At 37.7% G+C, this 18,164-nt stretch overlaps 29 non-coding genes across 29 annotated transcripts; all 29 read left to right on the forward strand.

Moving 5' to 3' along the window:
- Positions 1–18: 18 nt before the first annotated feature.
- Trnay-gua (transfer RNA tyrosine (anticodon GUA)) lies at positions 19–106 on the forward strand. Its single transcript is given in 2 exon segments — positions 19–55; positions 71–106. It is a non-coding gene; the product is annotated as a tRNA-Tyr (tRNA).
- Positions 107–471: 365 nt separating this feature from the next.
- Trnap-ugg (transfer RNA proline (anticodon UGG)) lies at positions 472–543 on the forward strand. The gene has a single exon. It is a non-coding gene; the product is annotated as a tRNA-Pro (tRNA).
- A 539-nt stretch (positions 544–1,082) lies between these two features.
- On the forward strand, positions 1,083–1,154 carry Trnap-ugg (transfer RNA proline (anticodon UGG)). The gene has a single exon. It is a non-coding gene; the product is annotated as a tRNA-Pro (tRNA).
- Positions 1,155–1,703: 549 nt separating this feature from the next.
- Positions 1,704–1,791, forward strand: Trnay-gua (transfer RNA tyrosine (anticodon GUA)). The gene is given in 2 exon segments: positions 1,704–1,740; positions 1,756–1,791. It is a non-coding gene; the product is annotated as a tRNA-Tyr (tRNA).
- Positions 1,792–2,156: 365 nt separating this feature from the next.
- Positions 2,157–2,228, forward strand: Trnap-ugg (transfer RNA proline (anticodon UGG)). The gene has a single exon. It is a non-coding gene; the product is annotated as a tRNA-Pro (tRNA).
- A 539-nt stretch (positions 2,229–2,767) lies between these two features.
- Positions 2,768–2,839, forward strand: Trnap-ugg (transfer RNA proline (anticodon UGG)). Its single transcript has one exon. It is a non-coding gene; the product is annotated as a tRNA-Pro (tRNA).
- A 549-nt stretch (positions 2,840–3,388) lies between these two features.
- Positions 3,389–3,476, forward strand: Trnay-gua (transfer RNA tyrosine (anticodon GUA)). The gene is given in 2 exon segments: positions 3,389–3,425; positions 3,441–3,476. It is a non-coding gene; the product is annotated as a tRNA-Tyr (tRNA).
- A 366-nt stretch (positions 3,477–3,842) lies between these two features.
- Trnap-ugg (transfer RNA proline (anticodon UGG)) lies at positions 3,843–3,914 on the forward strand. The gene has a single exon. It is a non-coding gene; the product is annotated as a tRNA-Pro (tRNA).
- Positions 3,915–4,951: 1,037 nt separating this feature from the next.
- Trnay-gua (transfer RNA tyrosine (anticodon GUA)) lies at positions 4,952–5,039 on the forward strand. Its single transcript is given in 2 exon segments — positions 4,952–4,988; positions 5,004–5,039. It is a non-coding gene; the product is annotated as a tRNA-Tyr (tRNA).
- A 367-nt stretch (positions 5,040–5,406) lies between these two features.
- Trnap-ugg (transfer RNA proline (anticodon UGG)) lies at positions 5,407–5,478 on the forward strand. The gene has a single exon. It is a non-coding gene; the product is annotated as a tRNA-Pro (tRNA).
- Positions 5,479–6,090: 612 nt separating this feature from the next.
- On the forward strand, positions 6,091–6,178 carry Trnay-gua (transfer RNA tyrosine (anticodon GUA)). Its single transcript is given in 2 exon segments — positions 6,091–6,127; positions 6,143–6,178. It is a non-coding gene; the product is annotated as a tRNA-Tyr (tRNA).
- Positions 6,179–6,482: 304 nt separating this feature from the next.
- On the forward strand, positions 6,483–6,570 carry Trnay-gua (transfer RNA tyrosine (anticodon GUA)). Its single transcript is given in 2 exon segments — positions 6,483–6,519; positions 6,535–6,570. It is a non-coding gene; the product is annotated as a tRNA-Tyr (tRNA).
- Positions 6,571–7,020: 450 nt separating this feature from the next.
- Trnay-gua (transfer RNA tyrosine (anticodon GUA)) lies at positions 7,021–7,108 on the forward strand. The gene is given in 2 exon segments: positions 7,021–7,057; positions 7,073–7,108. It is a non-coding gene; the product is annotated as a tRNA-Tyr (tRNA).
- Positions 7,109–7,473: 365 nt separating this feature from the next.
- Positions 7,474–7,545, forward strand: Trnap-ugg (transfer RNA proline (anticodon UGG)). Its single transcript has one exon. It is a non-coding gene; the product is annotated as a tRNA-Pro (tRNA).
- A 1,074-nt stretch (positions 7,546–8,619) lies between these two features.
- Trnay-gua (transfer RNA tyrosine (anticodon GUA)) lies at positions 8,620–8,707 on the forward strand. The gene is given in 2 exon segments: positions 8,620–8,656; positions 8,672–8,707. It is a non-coding gene; the product is annotated as a tRNA-Tyr (tRNA).
- A 937-nt stretch (positions 8,708–9,644) lies between these two features.
- Positions 9,645–9,732, forward strand: Trnay-gua (transfer RNA tyrosine (anticodon GUA)). The gene is given in 2 exon segments: positions 9,645–9,681; positions 9,697–9,732. It is a non-coding gene; the product is annotated as a tRNA-Tyr (tRNA).
- A 442-nt stretch (positions 9,733–10,174) lies between these two features.
- On the forward strand, positions 10,175–10,262 carry Trnay-gua (transfer RNA tyrosine (anticodon GUA)). Its single transcript is given in 2 exon segments — positions 10,175–10,211; positions 10,227–10,262. It is a non-coding gene; the product is annotated as a tRNA-Tyr (tRNA).
- A 437-nt stretch (positions 10,263–10,699) lies between these two features.
- On the forward strand, positions 10,700–10,787 carry Trnay-gua (transfer RNA tyrosine (anticodon GUA)). Its single transcript is given in 2 exon segments — positions 10,700–10,736; positions 10,752–10,787. It is a non-coding gene; the product is annotated as a tRNA-Tyr (tRNA).
- A 937-nt stretch (positions 10,788–11,724) lies between these two features.
- Trnay-gua (transfer RNA tyrosine (anticodon GUA)) lies at positions 11,725–11,812 on the forward strand. The gene is given in 2 exon segments: positions 11,725–11,761; positions 11,777–11,812. It is a non-coding gene; the product is annotated as a tRNA-Tyr (tRNA).
- A 442-nt stretch (positions 11,813–12,254) lies between these two features.
- Trnay-gua (transfer RNA tyrosine (anticodon GUA)) lies at positions 12,255–12,342 on the forward strand. The gene is given in 2 exon segments: positions 12,255–12,291; positions 12,307–12,342. It is a non-coding gene; the product is annotated as a tRNA-Tyr (tRNA).
- Positions 12,343–12,708: 366 nt separating this feature from the next.
- On the forward strand, positions 12,709–12,780 carry Trnap-ugg (transfer RNA proline (anticodon UGG)). The gene has a single exon. It is a non-coding gene; the product is annotated as a tRNA-Pro (tRNA).
- Positions 12,781–13,784: 1,004 nt separating this feature from the next.
- Trnay-gua (transfer RNA tyrosine (anticodon GUA)) lies at positions 13,785–13,872 on the forward strand. The gene is given in 2 exon segments: positions 13,785–13,821; positions 13,837–13,872. It is a non-coding gene; the product is annotated as a tRNA-Tyr (tRNA).
- Positions 13,873–14,237: 365 nt separating this feature from the next.
- Positions 14,238–14,309, forward strand: Trnap-ugg (transfer RNA proline (anticodon UGG)). Its single transcript has one exon. It is a non-coding gene; the product is annotated as a tRNA-Pro (tRNA).
- Positions 14,310–14,848: 539 nt separating this feature from the next.
- Trnap-ugg (transfer RNA proline (anticodon UGG)) lies at positions 14,849–14,920 on the forward strand. Its single transcript has one exon. It is a non-coding gene; the product is annotated as a tRNA-Pro (tRNA).
- A 612-nt stretch (positions 14,921–15,532) lies between these two features.
- On the forward strand, positions 15,533–15,620 carry Trnay-gua (transfer RNA tyrosine (anticodon GUA)). Its single transcript is given in 2 exon segments — positions 15,533–15,569; positions 15,585–15,620. It is a non-coding gene; the product is annotated as a tRNA-Tyr (tRNA).
- An 830-nt stretch (positions 15,621–16,450) lies between these two features.
- Trnay-gua (transfer RNA tyrosine (anticodon GUA)) lies at positions 16,451–16,538 on the forward strand. Its single transcript is given in 2 exon segments — positions 16,451–16,487; positions 16,503–16,538. It is a non-coding gene; the product is annotated as a tRNA-Tyr (tRNA).
- Positions 16,539–16,905: 367 nt separating this feature from the next.
- Positions 16,906–16,977, forward strand: Trnap-ugg (transfer RNA proline (anticodon UGG)). Its single transcript has one exon. It is a non-coding gene; the product is annotated as a tRNA-Pro (tRNA).
- Positions 16,978–17,476: 499 nt separating this feature from the next.
- On the forward strand, positions 17,477–17,564 carry Trnay-gua (transfer RNA tyrosine (anticodon GUA)). The gene is given in 2 exon segments: positions 17,477–17,513; positions 17,529–17,564. It is a non-coding gene; the product is annotated as a tRNA-Tyr (tRNA).
- A 450-nt stretch (positions 17,565–18,014) lies between these two features.
- Trnay-gua (transfer RNA tyrosine (anticodon GUA)) lies at positions 18,015–18,102 on the forward strand. Its single transcript is given in 2 exon segments — positions 18,015–18,051; positions 18,067–18,102. It is a non-coding gene; the product is annotated as a tRNA-Tyr (tRNA).
- The last annotated feature ends 62 nt before the right edge of the window (positions 18,103–18,164 follow it).

An 18,164-nucleotide genomic window follows, 5' to 3' on the forward strand; every position in this document is an offset into this window, starting at 1 on the left:
GCTTCCATGGACGTGTGTCCTTCGATAGCTCAGTTGGTAGAGCGGTGGACTGTAGTTATACAAAGCTGGTATCCATAGGTCGCTGGTTCGAATCCGGCTCGCAGGAGCTTTTGAAACAGATGAAATTTGTAATTTTTAAGCAATATATGATTTGAGTTTCACCCTTCCGCTCTCCGATTCTCTGTCTTACGTAATATATCGCAATGTTTCTATTTCTCCATATCAATACTATCTTAACCTTCCAGATAAATTTTATAATAGATGAAATTTGTAATTTTTAAAACAATATATGACTTGAGTTTCACCTTTCCTCTCTCCGGTTCTCTTTCTTCCGTAATATATGTCAAGGTTTCTATTTATCCATGTCAATACTATCTTAACCTCCGAGTCCAAAATACGCCAATGTTTGCTTGAGTTTGATTATTTTAAAATCAAGGCTCAAAATGTCGTTGTAAACTTCGGCTGTTGATGGGCTCGTTGGTCTAGGGGTATGATTCTCGCTTTGGGTGCGAGAGGTCCCGGTTTCAAATCCTGGACGAGCCCTTGCTTTTGTATCACTACCCAGTCTGAACCAATGACTCATTTAATAACTTCTCTTAATTCAGACAGAATGTCTGATCATGTGTTTTGGTTTTTGTATTAAACATTTCAAATCATGAATTTTAAATCAGGCGTCATGCCGGAGATATGCCCTTCGATAGCTCAGTTGATAGACCGGTGGACTGTAGGGGTAGAATGCTGAGATCTATAGGTTGCTGATTCGAATCCGGCTCGAAGGAATTTTTTTAATAGGGAGATCTAAGTAAATTTGTTATGTCTGCATAGACTTTCATTATATTGAATATTTTGTTGTGAACATAGCCTTTTGTTCAAATCCGGGACGATTCCTCACTATTGTATAACTGCCCAGTCGAGATCAAATTTTTACCTTATAATAACAATTTCTCATCAATCTGACAGATTGTCCCATCATGTGTTTTTTTCATGTTTTATCTCAATTTATGAACTCCAACTCAGGAGCCCATTCAAGATCAAATTTTAACTTAATAATAACAATTTCTCATCAATCTGACAGATTGTCCGGCTCGTTGGTCTAGGGGTATGATTCTCGCTTTGGGTGCGAGAGGTCCCGGGTTCAAATCCCGGACGAGCCCTTGCTTTTGTATCACTACCCAGTCTGAACCAATGACTCATTTAATAACTTCTCATAATTCAGACAGAATGTTTTGATCATGTGTTTTGGTTTTAGTATTAAACATTTCAATTCATGAATTTTAAATCAGGGTTCATGCCGGAGATTTAGCTCAGTTGATATACCGGAGGACTGTAGGGGTAAAATGCTGAGATCTACAGGTCGCTGGTTCGCTTGGTAGACTTTCATTATATTAAATATTTCGTTGTGAACATCGCCTTTTGTTCAAATCCGGGACGATTCCTCACTATTGTATAACTGCCCAGTCGAGATCAAATTTTTACCTTATAATAACAATTTCTCATCAATCTGACAGATTGTCCCATCATGTGTTTTTTATGTTTTATCTCAATTTATGAACTCCAACTCAGGAGCCCATACAAGATCAAATCTTTACTTAATAATAACAATTTCCATCAATCTGACTGATTGTCCGATCATGTTTTTTTTTTCATGTTTAATCTTAATTTAGGAACTCCACCTCAGGAGTATTGCTTCCATGGACATGTGTCCTTCGATAGCTCAGTTGGTAGAGCGGTAGACTGTAGTGATACAAAGCTGATATCCATAGGTCGCTGGTTCGAATCCGGCTCGCAGGAGCTTTTGAAACAGATGAAATTTGTAATTTTTAAGCAATATATGATTTGAGTTTCACCCTTCCGCTCTCCGATTCTCTGTCTTACGTAATATATCGCAATGTTTCTATTTCTCCATGTCAATACTATCTTAACCTTCCAGATAAATTTTATAATAGATGAAATTTGTAATTTTTAAAACAATATATGACTTGAGTTTCACCTTTCCTCTCTCCGGTTCTCTTTCTTCCGTATTATATGTCAAGGTTTCTATTTATCCATGTCAATACTATCTTAACCTCTGAGTCCAAAATACGCCAATGTTTGCTTGAGTTTGATTATTTTAAAATCAAGGCTCAAAATGTCGTTGTAAACTTTGGCTATTGATGGGCTCGTTGGTCTAGGGGTATGATTCTCGCTTTGGGTGCGAGAGGTCCCGGGTTCAAATCCCGGACGAGCCCTTGCTTTTGTATCACTACCCAGTCTGAACCAATGACTCATTTAATAACTTCTCTTAATTCAGACAGAATGTCTGATCATGTGTTTTGGTTTTTGTATTAAACATTTCAAATCATGAATTTTAAATCAGGCGTCATGCCGGAGATATGCCCTTCGATAGCTCAGTTGATAGACCGGTGGACTGTAGGGGTAGAATGCTGAGATCTATAGGTTGCTGATTCGAATCCGGCTCGAAGGAATTTTTTTAATAGGGAGATCTAAGTAAATTTGTTATGTCTGCATAGACTTTCATTATATTGAATATTTTGTTGTGAACATAGCCTTTTGTTCAAATCCGGGACGATTCCTCACTATTGTATAACTGCCCAGTCGAGATCAAATTTTTACCTTATAATAACAATTTCTCATCAATCTGACAGATTGTCCCATCATGTGTTTTTTTCATGTTTTATCTCAATTTATGAACTCCAACTCAGGAGCCCATTCAAGATCAAATTTTAACTTAATAATAACAATTTCTCATCAATCTGACAGATTGTCCGGCTCGTTGGTCTAGGGGTATGATTCTCGCTTTGGGTGCGAGAGGTCCCGGGTTCAAATCCCGGACGAGCCCTTGCTTTTGTATCACTACCCAGTCTGAACCAATGACTCATTTAATAACTTCTCATAATTCAGACAGAATGTTTTGATCATGTGTTTTGGTTTTAGTATTAAACATTTCAATTCATGAATTTTAAATCAGGGTTCATGCCGGAGATTTAGCTCAGTTGATATACCGGAGGACTGTAGGGGTAAAATGCTGAGATCTACAGGTCGCTGGTTCGCTTGGTAGACTTTCATTATATTAAATATTTCGTTGTGAACATCGTCTATTGTTCAAATCCGGGACGATTCCTCACTATTGTATAACTGCCCAGTCGAGATCAAATTTTTACCTTATAATAACAATTTCTCATCAATCTGACAGATTGTCCCATCATGTGTTTTTTATGTTTTATCTCAATTTATGAACTCCAACTCAGGAGCCCATACAAGATCAAATCTTTACTTAATAATAACAATTTCCATCAATCTGACTGATTGTCCGATCATGTTTTTTTTTTCATGTTTAATCTTAATTTAGGAACTCCACCTCAGGAGTATTGCTTCCATGGACATGTGTCCTTCGATAGCTCAGTTGGTAGAGCGGTGGACTGTAGTGATACAAAGCTCATATCCATAGGTCGCTGGTTCGAATCCGGCTCGCAGGAGCTTTTGAAACAGATGAAATTTGTAATTTTTAAGCAATATATGATTTGAGTTTCACCCTTCCGCTCTCCGATTCTCTGTCTTACGTAATATATCGCAATGTTTCTATTTCTCCATGTCAATACTATCTTAACCTTCCAGATAAATTTTATAATAGATGAAATTTGTAATTTTTGTAACAATATATGACTTGAGTTTCACCTTTCCTCACTCCGGTTCTCTTTCTTCCGTATTATATGTCAAGGTTTCTATTTATCCATGTCAATACTATCTTAACCTCTCAGTCCAAAATACCCCAATGTTTGCAAAGAGTTTGATTATTTTAAAATCAAGGCTCAAAATGTCGTTGTAAACTTCGGCTATTGATGGGCTCATTGGTCTAGGGGTATGATTCTCGCTTTGGGTGCGAGAGGTCCCGGGTTCAAATCCCGGACGAGCCCTTGCTTTTGTATCACTACCCAGTCTGAAACAATGACTCATTTAATAACTTCTCATAATTCAGACAGAATGTCTGATCATGTGTTTTGGTTTTTGTATTAAACATTTCTATTCATGAATTTTAAATCAGGCGTCATGCTGGAGATATGCCCTTCGATAGCTCAGTTGATAGACCGGTGGACTGTAGGGGTAGAATGCTGAGATCTGTAAGTCGCTGGTTCGAATCCGGCTCGAAGGAATTTTTTTAATAGGGAGATCTAAGTAAATTTGTTATGTCTGCAAAGACTTTCATTATATTGAATAGGTCGTTGTGAACATCGCCTTTTGTTCAAATCCGGAAAGATTCCTCACTATTGTATAACTGCCCATTCAAGATCAAATTTTTACTTAATAATAACAATTTCTCATCAATCTGACAGATTGTCCGACCATGTGTTTTTTTCATGTTATATCTCAATTTATGAACTCCAACTCAGGAGTAGTGCTTCCATAGACGTGTGTCCTTCGATAGCTCAGTTGGTGGAGCGGTGGACTGTAGTGATACAAAGCTGATATCCATAGGTCGCTGTTTCGAATCCGATTCGAAGGAGCTTTTGAAACAGATGAAATTTGTAATTTTTACACAATATATGATTTGAGTTTCACCCTTCCTCTGTCCGGTTCTCTGTCTTACGTAATATATCGCAATATTTCTATTTCTCCATTTCAATACTATCTTATCCTGTCAGTCAAAAATACCCCAATATCTGCATAGAGTTTAAGTATTTCAAAAAAGAAAGCTGAAAATGTCGTTGTAAACCTCAAGCTATCGATTGGCTCGTTGGTCTATGTGTATGATTCTCGCTTTCGGTGCGAGAGGTCCCGTGTTCAAATCACGGACGAGACTTCACTTTTGTATCACTTCCCAGTCTGAACCAATATCTCATTTATTAACTTCTCGATGTTAGGACAGAATATCTGATCATGTTTTTTGGTTTTTTTATTAAACATCTCCATTTATGAACGTCAACTCAGGCGTAATGCATTCCTAGTCGGGTGACCTTCGATAGCTCAGTTGGTAGAGCGGTGGACCGTAGTGATAGGAAGCTGATATCCATAGGTCGCTGGTTCGAATCCTGCTCGAAGAAATCTTTTGAAATAGATTAAATTTGTAATTTTTGAACAATATATGATTTGAGTTTCACCCTTCCTCTCTCCGGTTCTCTGTCTCTTGTAATATATCGCAATGTTTCTATTTCTCCATGTCAATACTATCTTAACCCTCCAGATAAATTTTATAATGGATGAAATTTGTAATTTTTAAAACAATATATGACTTGAGTTTCACCTTTCCGCTCTCCGGTTATCTTTCTTCCGTATTATATGTCAAGGTTTCTATTTATCCATGTCAATACTATCTTAACCTCTGAGTCCAAAATACCCCAATGTTTGCAGAGAGTTTGATTATTTTAAAATCAAGGCTCAAAATGTCGTTGTAAACTTCGGCTATTTATGGGCTCGTTGGTCTAGGGGTATGATTCTCGCTTTGGGTGCGAGAGGTCCCGGGTTCAAATCCCGGACGAGCCCTTGCTTTTGTATCACTACCCAGTCTGAACCAATGACTCATTTAATAACTTCTCATAATTCAGACAGAATGTTTTGTTCATGTGTTTTGGTTTTTGTATTAAACATTTCAATTCATGAATTTTAAATCAGGGTTCATGCCGGAGATATGCCCTTCGATAGCTCAGTTGATATACCGGAGGACTGTAGGGGTAAAATGCTGAGATCTACAGGTCGCTGGTTCGAATCCAACTCGAAGGAATTTTTTTATTAGGGAGATCTAATTAATTTGTTATGTCTGCAAAGACTTTCATTATATTAAATATTTCGTTGTGAACATCGCCTTTTGTTCAAATCCGGGACGATTCCTCTCTATTGTATAACTGCCCAGTCGAGATCAAATTTTTACCTTATAATAACAATTTCTCATCAATCTGACAGATCGTCCCATCATGTGTTTTTTATGTTTTATCTCAATTTATGAACTCCAACTCAGGAGCCCATACAAGATCAAATCTTTACTTAATTATAACAATTTCCATCAATCTGACTGATTGTCCGATCATGTGTTTTTTTTCATGTTATATCTTAATTTAGGAACTCCACCTCAGGAGTAATGCTTCCATGGACGTGTGTCCTTCGATAGCTCAGTTGTTAGAGCGGTGGACTGTAGTAATACAAAGCTGATATCCATAGGTCGCTGGTTCGAATCCGGCTCGCAGGAGCTTTTGAAACAGATGAAATTTGTAATTTTTAAGCAATATATGATTTGAGTTTCACCTTTACTCTCTCCGATTCTCTGTCTTACGTAATATATCGCGATGTTTCTATTTCACCATTTCAATACTATCTTATCCTGTCAGTCCAAAATACCCCAATGTCTGAATAGAGTTTAAGCATTTCAAAAATGAACGCTGAAAATGTCGTTGTAAACCTCAAGCTATCATGTGATCCGATCATGTTTTTTTTCATGTTTTATCTCAATTTATGAACTCCAACTCAGGAGTAATGCTTCCATAGACGTGTGTCCTTCGATAGCTCAGTTGGTAGAGCGGTGGACTGTAGTGATACAAAGCTGATATCCATAGGTCGCTGGTTCGAATCCGACTCGAGGGAGCTTTTGAAACAGATGAAATTTGTAATTTTTACACAATATATGATTTGAGTTTCACCCTTCCTCTCTCCGGTTCTCTGTCTTACGTAATATATCGCAATATTTCTATTTCTCCATTTCAATACTATCTTATCCTGTCAGTCCAAAATACCTCAATATCTGCATAGAGTTTAAGTATTTCAAAAAAGAAAGCTGAAAATGTCGTTGTAAACCTCAAGCTATCGATTGGCTCGTTGGTCTATGTGTATGATTCTCGCTTTCGGTGCGAGAGGTCCCGTGTTCAAATCACGTACGAGACTTCACTTCTGTATCACTTCCCAGTCTGAACCAATATCTCATTTATTAACTTCTCGATATTAGGACAGAATATCTGATCATGTTTTTTGGTTATTGTATTAAACATCTCCATTTATGAACGTCAACTCAAGCGTAATGCATTCCTAGTCGTGTGACCTTTGATAGCTCAGTTGGTAGAGCGGTGGACTGTAGTGAAAGAAAGCTGATATCCATAGGTCGCTGGTTGGAATCCGGCTCGAAGGATCTTTTGAAATAGATTAAATTTGTAATTTTTGAACAATATATGATTTGAGTTTCACCCTTCCTCTCTCCGGTTCTCTGTCTTTCGTAATATATTGCAATGTTTCTATTTCTCCATGTCAATACTATCTTAACCTTCCAGATAAATTTTATAATAGATGAAATTTGTAATTTTTAAAACAATATATGGCTTGAGTTTCACCTTTCCTCTCTCCGGTTTTCTTTCTTCCGTATTATATGTCAAGGTTTCTATTTATCCATGTCAATACTATCTTAACCTCTGAGTCCAAAATACCCCAATGTTTGCTTGAGTTTGATTATTTTAAAATCAAGGCTCAAAATGTCGTTGTAAACTTCGGCTATTGATGGGCTCGTTGGCCTAGGGGTATGATTCTCGCTTTGGGTGCGAGAGGTCCCGGGTTCAAATCCCGGACGAGCCCTTGCTTTTGTATCACTACCCAGTCTGAACCAATGACCCATTTAATAACTTCTCTTAATTCAGACAGAATGTCTGATCATGTGTTTTGGTTTTTGTATTAAACATTTCAAATCATGAATTTTAAATCAGGCGTCATGCCGGAGATATGCCCTTCGATAGCTCAGTTGATAGACCGGTGGACTGTAGGGGTAGAATGCTGAGATCTATAGGTTGCTGATTCGAATCCGGCTCGAAGGAATTTTTTTAATAGGGAGAAATTTGAAATTTGTAATTTTTAAGCAATATATGATTTGAGTTTCACCCTTCCGCTCTCCGATTCTCTGTCTTACGTAATATATCGCAATGTTTCTATTTCTCCATTTCGATACTATCTTATCCTGTCAGTCCAAAATACCCCAATGTCTGAATAGAGTTTAAGCATTTCAAAAATGAACGCTGAAAATGTCGTTGTAAACCTCAAGCTATCATGTGATCCGATCATGTTTTTTTTTCATGTTTTATCTCTATTTATGAACTCCAACTCAGGAGTAATGCTTCCATAGTCGTGTGTCCTTCGATAGCTCACTTGGTAGAGCCGTGGGCTGTAGTGATACAAAGCTGATATTCATAGGTCGCTGGTTCGAATCCGGCTCGAAGGAGCTTTTGAAACAGATGAAATTTGTAAGTTTTAAACAATATATGATTTGAGTTTCACCCTTCCTCTCTCAGGTTCTCTGTCTTGCGTAATATATCGCAATGTTTCTATTTCTCCATTTCAATACTATCTTATCATGTCAGTCCAAAATACCCCAATGTCTGCATAGAGTTTGATTATTTTAAAATCAAGGCTGAAAATGTCGTTTTTTCGATGGGCTTGTTGGTCTAGGGGTATGATTTTCGCTTTCGGTGCGAGAGGTCCCGTGTTTAAATCACGGACGAGACTTCGCTTTTGTATCACTTCCCAGTCTGAATCAATATCTCATTTATTAACTTCTCAATATTAGGACAGAATATCTGATCATGTTTTTTGGTTTTTGTATTAAACATCTACATTTATGAACGTCAACTCAGGCGTAATGCATTCCTAGTCGTGTGTCCTTCGATAGCTCAGTTGGTAGAGCGGTGGACTGTAGTGATAGGAAGCTGATATCCATAGGTCGCTGGTTCGAATCCGGCTCGAAGGATCTTTTGAAATAGATTAAATTTGTAATTTTTGAACAATATATGATTTGAGTTTCACCCTTCCTCTCTCCGGTTCTCTGTCTCTCGTAATATATCGCAATGTTTCTATTTCTCCATGTCAATACTATCTTAACCCTCCAGATAAATTTTATAATAGATGAAATTTGTAATTTTTAAAACAATATATGACTTGTGTTTCACCTTTCCTCTCTTCGGTTCTCTTTCTTCCGTATTATATGTCAAGGTTTCTATTTATCCATGTCAATACTATCTTAACCTCTGAGTCCAAAATACCCCAATGTTTGCAGAGAGTTTGATTATTTTAAAATCAAGGCTCAAAATGTCGTTGTAAACTTCGGCTATTTATGGGCTCGTTGGTCTAGGGATATGATTTTCGCTTTGGGTGCGAGATGTCCCGGGTTCAAATCCTGGACGAGCCCTTGCTTTTGTATCACTACCCAGTCTGAACCAATGACTCATTTAATAACTTCTCATAATTCAGACAGAATGCCTGATCATGTGTTTTGGTTTTGGTATTAAACATTTCAATTCATGAATTTTAAATCAGGCGTCATGCCGGAGATATGCCCTTCGATAGCTCAGTTGATAGACCGGTGGACTGTAGGGGTAGAATGCTGAAATCTATAGGTCGCTTGTTCGAATCCTGCTCGAAGGAATTTTTTTAATAGGGAGATCTAAGTAAATTTGTTATGTCTGCATAGACTTTCATTATATTGAATAGGTCGTTGTGAACATCGCCTTTTGTTCAAATCCGGAAAGATTCCTCACTATTGTATAATTGCCCATTCAAGATCAAATTTTTACTTAATAATAACAATTTCTCATCAATCTGACAGATTGTCCGATCATGTGTTTTTTTCATGTTATATCTCAATTTATGAACTCCAACTCAGGAGTAATGCTTCCATAGGCGTGTGTCCTTCGATAGCTCAGTTGGTAGAGCGGTGGACTGTAGTGATACAAAGCTGATATCCATAGGTCGCTGGTTCGAATCCGGCTCGAAGGAGCTTTTGAAACAGATGAATTTTTACACAATATATGATTTGAGTTTCCCCCTTCCCCTCTCCGGTTCTCTGTCTTACGTAATATATCGCAATATTTCTCTTTCTCCATTTCAATGCTATCTTATCATGTCAGTCCAAAATACCCCAATATCTGCATAGAGTTTAAGTTTTTCAAAAATGAACGCTGAAAATGTCGTTGTAAACCTCAAGCTATCGATTGGCTCGTTGGTCTATGTGCATGATTCTCGCTTTCGGTGCAAGAGGTCCCGTGTTCAAATCACGGACGAGACTTCGCTTTTGTATCACTTCCCAGTCTGAACCAATATCTCATTTATTAACTTCTCGATATTAGGACAGAATATGTGATCATGTTTTTTGGTTTTTGTATTAAACATCTCCATTTATGAACGTCAACTCAGGCGTAATGCATTCCTAGTCGTGTGACCTTCGATAGCTCAGTTGGTAGAGCGGTGGACTGTAGTGATAGAAAGCTGATATCCATAGGTCGCTGGTTCGAATCCGGCTCGAAGGATCTTTTGAAATAGATTAAATTTGTAATTTTTGAACAATATATGATTTGAGTTTCACCCTTCCTCTCTCAGGTTCTCTGTCTTGCGTAATATATCGCAATGTTTCTATTTCTCCATTTCAATACTATCTTATCATGTCAGTCCAAAATACCCCAATGTCTGCATAGAGTTTGATTATTTTAAAATCAAGGCTGAAAATGTCGTTTTTTCGATGGGCTTGTTGGTCTAGGGGTATGATTTTCGCTTTCGGTGCGAGAGGTCCCGTGTTTAAATCACGGACGAGACTTCGCTTTTGTATCACTTCCCAGTCTGAATCAATATCTCATTTATTAACTTCTCAATATTAGGACAGAATATCTGATCATGTTTTTTGGTTTTTGTATTAAACATCTACATTTATGAACGTCAACTCAGGCGTAATGCATTCCTAGTCGTGTGTCCTTCGATAGCTCAGTTGGTAGAGCGGTGGACTGTAGTGATAGGAAGCTGATATCCATAGGTCGCTGGTTCGAATCCGGCTCGAAGGATCTTTTGAAATAGATTAAATTTGTAATTTTTGAACAATATATGATTTGAGTTTCACCCTTCCTCTCTCCGGTTCTCTGTCTCTCGTAATATATCGCAATGTTTCTATTTCTCCATGTCAATACTATCTTAACCCTCCAGATAAATTTTATAATAGATGAAATTTGTAATTTTTAAAACAATATATGACTTGTGTTTCACCTTTCCTCTCTTCGGTTCTCTTTCTTCCGTATTATATGTCAAGGTTTCTATTTATCCATGTCAATACTATCTTAACCTCTGAGTCCAAAATACCCCAATGTTTGCAGAGAGTTTGATTATTTTAAAATCAAGGCTCAAAATGTCGTTGTAAACTTCGGCTATTTATGGGCTCGTTGGTCTAGGGATATGATTTTCGCTTTGGGTGCGAGATGTCCCGGGTTCAAATCCTGGACGAGCCCTTGCTTTTGTATCACTACCCAGTCTGAACCAATGACTCATTTAATAACTTCTCATAATTCAGACAGAATGCCTGATCATGTGTTTTGGTTTTGGTATTAAACATTTCAATTCATGAATTTTAAATCAGGCGTCATGCCGGAGATATGCCCTTCGATAGCTCAGTTGATAGACCGGTGGACTGTAGGGGTAGAATGCTGAAATCTATAGGTCGCTTGTTCGAATCCTGCTCGAAGGAATTTTTTTAATAGGGAGATCTAAGTAAATTTGTTATGTCTGCATAGACTTTCATTATATTGAATAGGTCGTTGTGAACATCGCCTTTTGTTCAAATCCGGAAAGATTCCTCACTATTGTATAATTGCCCATTCAAGATCAAATTTTTACTTAATAATAACAATTTCTCATCAATCTGACAGATTGTCCGATCATGTGTTTTTTTCATGTTATATCTCAATTTATGAACTCCAACTCAGGAGTAATGCTTCCATAGGCGTGTGTCCTTCGATAGCTCAGTTGGTAGAGCGGTGGACTGTAGTGATACAAAGCTGATATCCATAGGTCGCTGGTTCGAATCCGGCTCGAAGGAGCTTTTGAAACAGATGAATTTTTACACAATATATGATTTGAGTTTCCCCCTTCCCCTCTCCGGTTCTCTGTCTTACGTAATATATCGCAATATTTCTCTTTCTCCATTTCAATGCTATCTTATCATGTCAGTCCAAAATACCCCAATATCTGCATAGAGTTTAAGTTTTTCAAAAATGAACGCTGAAAATGTCGTTGTAAACCTCAAGCTATCGATTGGCTCGTTGGTCTATGTGCATGATTCTCGCTTTCGGTGCAAGAGGTCCCGTGTTCAAATCACGGACGAGACTTCGCTTTTGTATCACTTCCCAGTCTGAACCAATATCTCATTTATTAACTTCTCGATATTAGGACAGAATATGTGATCATGTTTTTTGGTTTTTGTATTAAACATCTCCATTTATGAACGTCAACTCAGGCGTAATGCATTCCTAGTCGTGTGACCTTCGATAGCTCAGTTGGTAGAGCGGTGGACTGTAGTGATAGAAAGCTGATATCCATAGGTCGCTGGTTCGAATCCGGCTCGAAGGATCTTTTGAAATAGATTAAATTTGTAATTTTTGAACAATATATGATTTGAGTTTCACCCTTCCTCTCTCCGGTTCTCTGTCTTTCGTAATATATCGCAATGTTTCTATTTCTCCATGTCAATACTATCTTAACCTTCCAGATAAATTTTATAATAGATGAAATTTGTAATTTTTAAAACAATATATGACTTGAGTTTCACCTTTCCTCTCTCCGGTTCTCTTTCTTCCGTATTATATGTCAAGGTTTCTATTTATCCATGTCAATACTATTTTAACCTCTGAGTCCAAAATACCCCAATGTTTGCATAGAGTTTGATTATTTTAAAATCAAGGCTCAAAATGTCGTTGTAAACTTTGGCTATTGATGGGCTCGTTGGTCTAGGGGTATGATTCTCGCTTTGGGTGCGAGAGGTCTCGGGTTCAAATCCCGGACGAGCCCTTGCTGAACCAATGACTCATTTAATAACTTCTCATAATTCAGACAGAATGTCTGATCATGTGTTTTGGTTTTTGTATTAAACATTTCAATTCATGAATTTTAAATCAGGCGTCATACCGGAGATATGCCCTTCGATAGCTCAGTTGATAGATCGGTGGACTGTAGGGGTAGAATGCTGAGGTCTATAGGTCGCTGGTTCGAATCCGGCTCGAAGGAATTTTTTTAATAGGGAGATCTAAGTAAATTTGTTATGTCTGCATAGACTTTCATTATATTGAATAGGTCGTTGTGAACATCGCCTTTTGTTCAAATCCGGAAAGATTCCTCACTATTGTATAACTGCCCATTCAAGATCAAATTTTTACTTAATAATAACAATTTCTCATCAATCTGACAGATTGTCCGACCATGTGTTTTTTTCATGTTTTATCTCTATTTATGAACTCCAACTCAGGAATAATGCTTCCATAGACGTGTGTCCTTCGATAGCTCACTTGGTAGAGCCGTGGGCTGTAGTGATACAAAGCTGATATCCATAGGTCGCTGGTTCGAATCCGGCTCGAAGCAGCTTTTGAAACAGATGAAATTTGTAAGTTTTAAACAATATATGATTTGAGTTTCACCCTTCCTCTCTCAGGTTCTCTGCCTTGCGTAATATATCGCAATGTTTCTATTTCTCCATTTCAATACTATCTTATCATGTCAGTCCAAAATACACCATTGTCTGCATAGAGTTTGATTATTTTAAAATCAAGGCTGAAAATGTCGTTTTTTCGATGGGCTCGTTGGTCTAGGGGTATGATTTTCGCTTTCGGTGCGAGAGGTCCCGTGTTTAAATCACGGATGAGACTTCGCTTTTGTATCACTTCCCAGTCTGAACCAATATCTCATTTATTAACTTCTCAATATTAGGACAGAATATCTGATCATGTTTTTTGGTTTTTGTATTAAACATCTACATTTATGAACGTCAACTCAGGCGTAATGCATTCCTAGTCGTGTGTCCTTCGATAGCTCAGTTGGTAGAGCGGTGGACTGTAGTGATAGGAAGCTGATATCCATAGGTCGCTGGTTCGAATCCGGCTCGAAGGATCTTTTGAAATAGATTAAATTTGTAATTTTTGAACAATATATGATTTGAGTTTCACCCTTCCTCTCTCCGGTTCTCTGTCTCTCGTAATATATCGCAATGTTTCTATTTCTCCATGTCAATACTATCTTAACCCTCCAGATAAATTTTATAATAGATGAAATTTGTAATTTTTAAAACAATATATGACTTGTGTTTCACCTTTCCTCTCTCCGGTTCTCTTTCTTCCGTATTATATGTCAAGGTTTCTATTTATCCATGTCAATACTATCTTAACCTCTGAGTCCAAAATACCCCAATGTTTGCTTGAGTTTGATTATTTTAAAATCAAGGCTCAAAATGTCGTTGTAAACTTCGGCTATTTATGGGTTCGTTGGTCTAGGGGTATGATTCTCGCTTTGGGTGCGAGAGGTCCCGGGTTCAAATCCCGGACGAGCCCTTGCTTTTGTATCACTACCCAGTCTGAACCAATGACTCATTTAATAACTTCTCTTAATTCAGACAGAATGTCTGATCATGTGTTTTGGTTTTTGTATTAAACATTTCAAATCATGAATTTTAAATCAGGCGTCATGCCGGAGATATGCCCTTCGATAGCTCAGTTGATAGACCGGTGGACTGTAGGGGTAGAATGCTGAGATCTATAGGTTGCTGATTCGAATCCGGCTCGAAGGAATTTTTTTAATAGGGAGATCTAAGTAAATTTGTTATGTCTGCATAGACTTTCATTATATTGAATATTTTGTTGTGAACATAGCCTTTTGTTCAAATCCGGGACGATTCCTCACTATTGTATAACTGCCCAGTCGAGTTCAAATTTTTACCTTATAATAACAATTTCTCATCAATCTGACAGATTGTCCCATCATGTGTTTTTTTCATGTTTTATCTCAATTTATGAACTCCAACTCAGGAGCCCATTCAAGATTAAATTTTAACTTAATAATAATAATTTCTCATCAATCTGACAGATTGTCCGGCTCGTTGGTCTAGGGGTATGATTCTCGCTCTGGGTGCGAGAGGTCCCGGGTTCAAATCTCGGACGAGCCCTTGCTTTTGTATCACTACCCAGTCTGAACCAATGACTCATTTAATAACTTCTCATAATTCAGACAGAATGTTTTGATCATGTGTTTTGGTTTTTGTATTAAACATTTCAATTCATGAATTTTAAATCAGGGTTCATGCCGGAGATATGCCCTTTGATAGCTCAGTTGATATACCGGAGGACTGTAGGGGTAAAATGCTGAGATCTACAGGTCGCTGGTTCGAATCCGACTCGAAGGAATTTTTTTAATAGGGAGATCTAATGAATTTGTTATGTCTGCATAGACTTTCATTATATTAAATATTTCGTTGTGAACATCGCCCTTTGTTCAAATCCGGGACGATTCCTCACTATTGTATAACTGCCCAGTCGAGATCAAATTTTTACCTTATAATAACAATTTCTCATCAATCTGACAGATTGTCCCATCATGTGTTTTTTATGTTTTATCTCAATTTATGAACTCCAACTCAGGAGCCCATACAAGATCAAATCTTTACTTAATAATAACAATTTCCATCAATCTGACTGATTGTCCGATCATGTTTTTTTTTTCATGTTTAATCTTAATTTAGGAACTCCACCTCTGGAGTAATGCTTCCATGGACGTGTGTCCTTCGATAGCTCAGTTGGTAGAGCGGTGGACTGTAGTGATACAAAGCTGATATCCATAGGTCGCTGGTTCGAATCCGGCTCGCAGGAGCTTTTGAAACAGATGAAATTTGTAATTTTTAAGCAATATATGATTTGAGTTTCACCCTTCCGCTCTCCGATTCTCTGTCTTACGTAATATATCGCAATGTTTCTATTTCTCCATTTCGATACTATCTTATCCTGTCAGTCCAAAATACCCCAATGTCTGAATAGAGTTTAAGCATTTCAAAAATGAACGCTGAAAATGTCGTTGTAAACCTCAAGCTATCATGTGATCCGATCATGTTTTTTTTTCATGTTTTATCTCTATTTATGAACTCCAACTCAGGAGTAATGCTTCCATAGACGTGTGTCCTTCGATAGCTCACTTGGTAGAGCCGTGGGCTGTAGTGATACAAAGCTGATATCCATAGGTCGCTGGTTCGAATCCGGCTCGAAGCAGCTTTTGAAACAGATGAAATTTGTAAGTTTTAAACAATATATGATTTGAGTTTCACCCTTCCTCTCTCAGGTTCTCTGTCTTGCGTAATATATCGCAATGTTTCTATTTCTCCATTTCAATACTATCTTATCATGTCAGTCCAAAATACCCCAATGTCTGCATAGAGTTTGATTATTTTAAAATCAAGGCTGAAAATGTCGTTTTTTCGATGGGCTCGTTGGTCTAGGGGTATGATTTTCGCTTTCGGTGCGAGAGGTCCCGTGTTTAAATCACGGATGAGACTTCGCTTTTGTATCACTTCCCAGTCTGAACCAATATCTCATTTATTAACTTCTCAATATTAGGACAGAATATCTGATCATGTTTTTTGGTTTTTGTATTAAACATCTACATTTATGAACGTCAACTCAGGCGTAATGCACACCTAGTCGTGTGTCCTTCGATAGCTCAGTTGGTAGAGCGGTGGACTGTAGTGATAGGAAGCTGATATCCATAGGTCGCTGGTTCGAATCCGGCTCGAAGGATCTTTTGAAATAGATTAAATTTTTAAATTTTTGAACAATATATGATTTGAGTTTCACCCTTCCTCTCTCCGGTTCTCTGTCTCTCGTAATATATCGCAATGTTTCTATTTCTCCATGTCAATACTATCTTAACCCTCCAGATAAATTTTATAATAGATGAAATTTGTAATTTTTAAAACAATATATGACTTGTGTTTCACCTTTCCTCTCTCCGGTTCTCTTTCTTCCGTATTATATGTCAAGGTTTCTATTTATCCATGTCAATACTATCTTAACCTCTGAGTCCAAAATACCCCAATGTTTGCAGAGAGTTTGATTTTTTTAAAATCAAGGCTCAAAATGTCGTTGTAAACTTCGGCTATTTATGGGCTCGTTGGTCTAGGGGTATGATTTTCGCTTTGGGTGCGAGAGGTCTCGGGTTCAAATCCCGGACGAGCCCTTGCTTTTGTATCACTACCCAGTCTGAACCAATGACTCATTTAATAACTTCTCATAATTCAGACAGAATGTCTGATCATGTGTTTTGGTTTTTGTCTTAAACATTTCAATTCATGAATTTTAAATCAGGCGTCATACCGGAGATATGCCCTTCGGTAGCTCAGTTGATAGACCGGTGGACTGTAGAGGTAGAATGCTGAGGTCTATAGGTCGCTTGTTCGAATCCGGCTCGAAGGAATTTTTTTAATAGGGAGATCTAAGTAAATTTGTTATGTCTGCATAGACTTTCATTATATTGAATAGGTCGTTGTGAACATCGCCTTTTGTTCAAATCCGGAAAGATTCCTCACTATTGTATAACTGCCCATTCAAGATCAAATTTTTACCTAATAATAACAATTTCTCATCAATCTGACAGATTGTCCGATCATGTGTTTTTTTCATGTTATATCTCAATTTATGAACTCCAACTCCGGAGTAATGCTTCTATAGACGAGTGTCCTTCGATAGCTCAGTTGGTAGAGCGGTGGACTGTAGTGATACAAAGCTGATATCCATAGGTCGCTGGTTCGAATCCGGCTCGAAGGAGCTTTTGAAACAGATGAAATTTGTAATTTTTACACAATATATGATTTGAGTTTCCCCCTTCCCCTCTCCGGTTCTCTGTCTTACGTAATATATCGCAATATTTCTATTTCTCCATTTCAATGCTATCTTATCCTGTCAGTCCAAAATACCCCAATATCTGCATAGAGTTTAAGTATTTCAAAAATGAACGCTGAAAATGTCGTTGTAAACCTCAAGCTATCGATTGGCTCGTTGGTCTATGTGTATGATTCTCGCTTTCGGTGCAAGAGGTCCCGTGTTCAAATCACGGACGAGACTTCGCTTTTGTATCACTTCCCAGTCTGAACCAATATCTCATTTATTAACTTCTCGATATTAGGACAGAATATCTGATCATGTTTTTTGGTTTTTGTATTAAAAATCTCCATTTATGAACGTCAACTCAGGCGTAATGCATTCCTAGTCGTGTGACCTTCGATAGCTCAGTTGGTAGAGCGGTGGACTGTAGTGATAGAAAGCTGATATCCATAGGTCGCTGGTTCGAATCCGGCTCGAAGGATCTTTTGAAATAGATTAAATTTGTAATTTTTGAACAATATATGATTTGAGTTTCACCCTTCC

This window comes from Styela clava, chromosome 12, assembly GCF_964204865.1.
Source record: "Styela clava chromosome 12, kaStyClav1.hap1.2, whole genome shotgun sequence".
Classification (NCBI taxonomy): Eukaryota; Metazoa; Chordata; class Ascidiacea; order Stolidobranchia; family Styelidae; genus Styela; species Styela clava.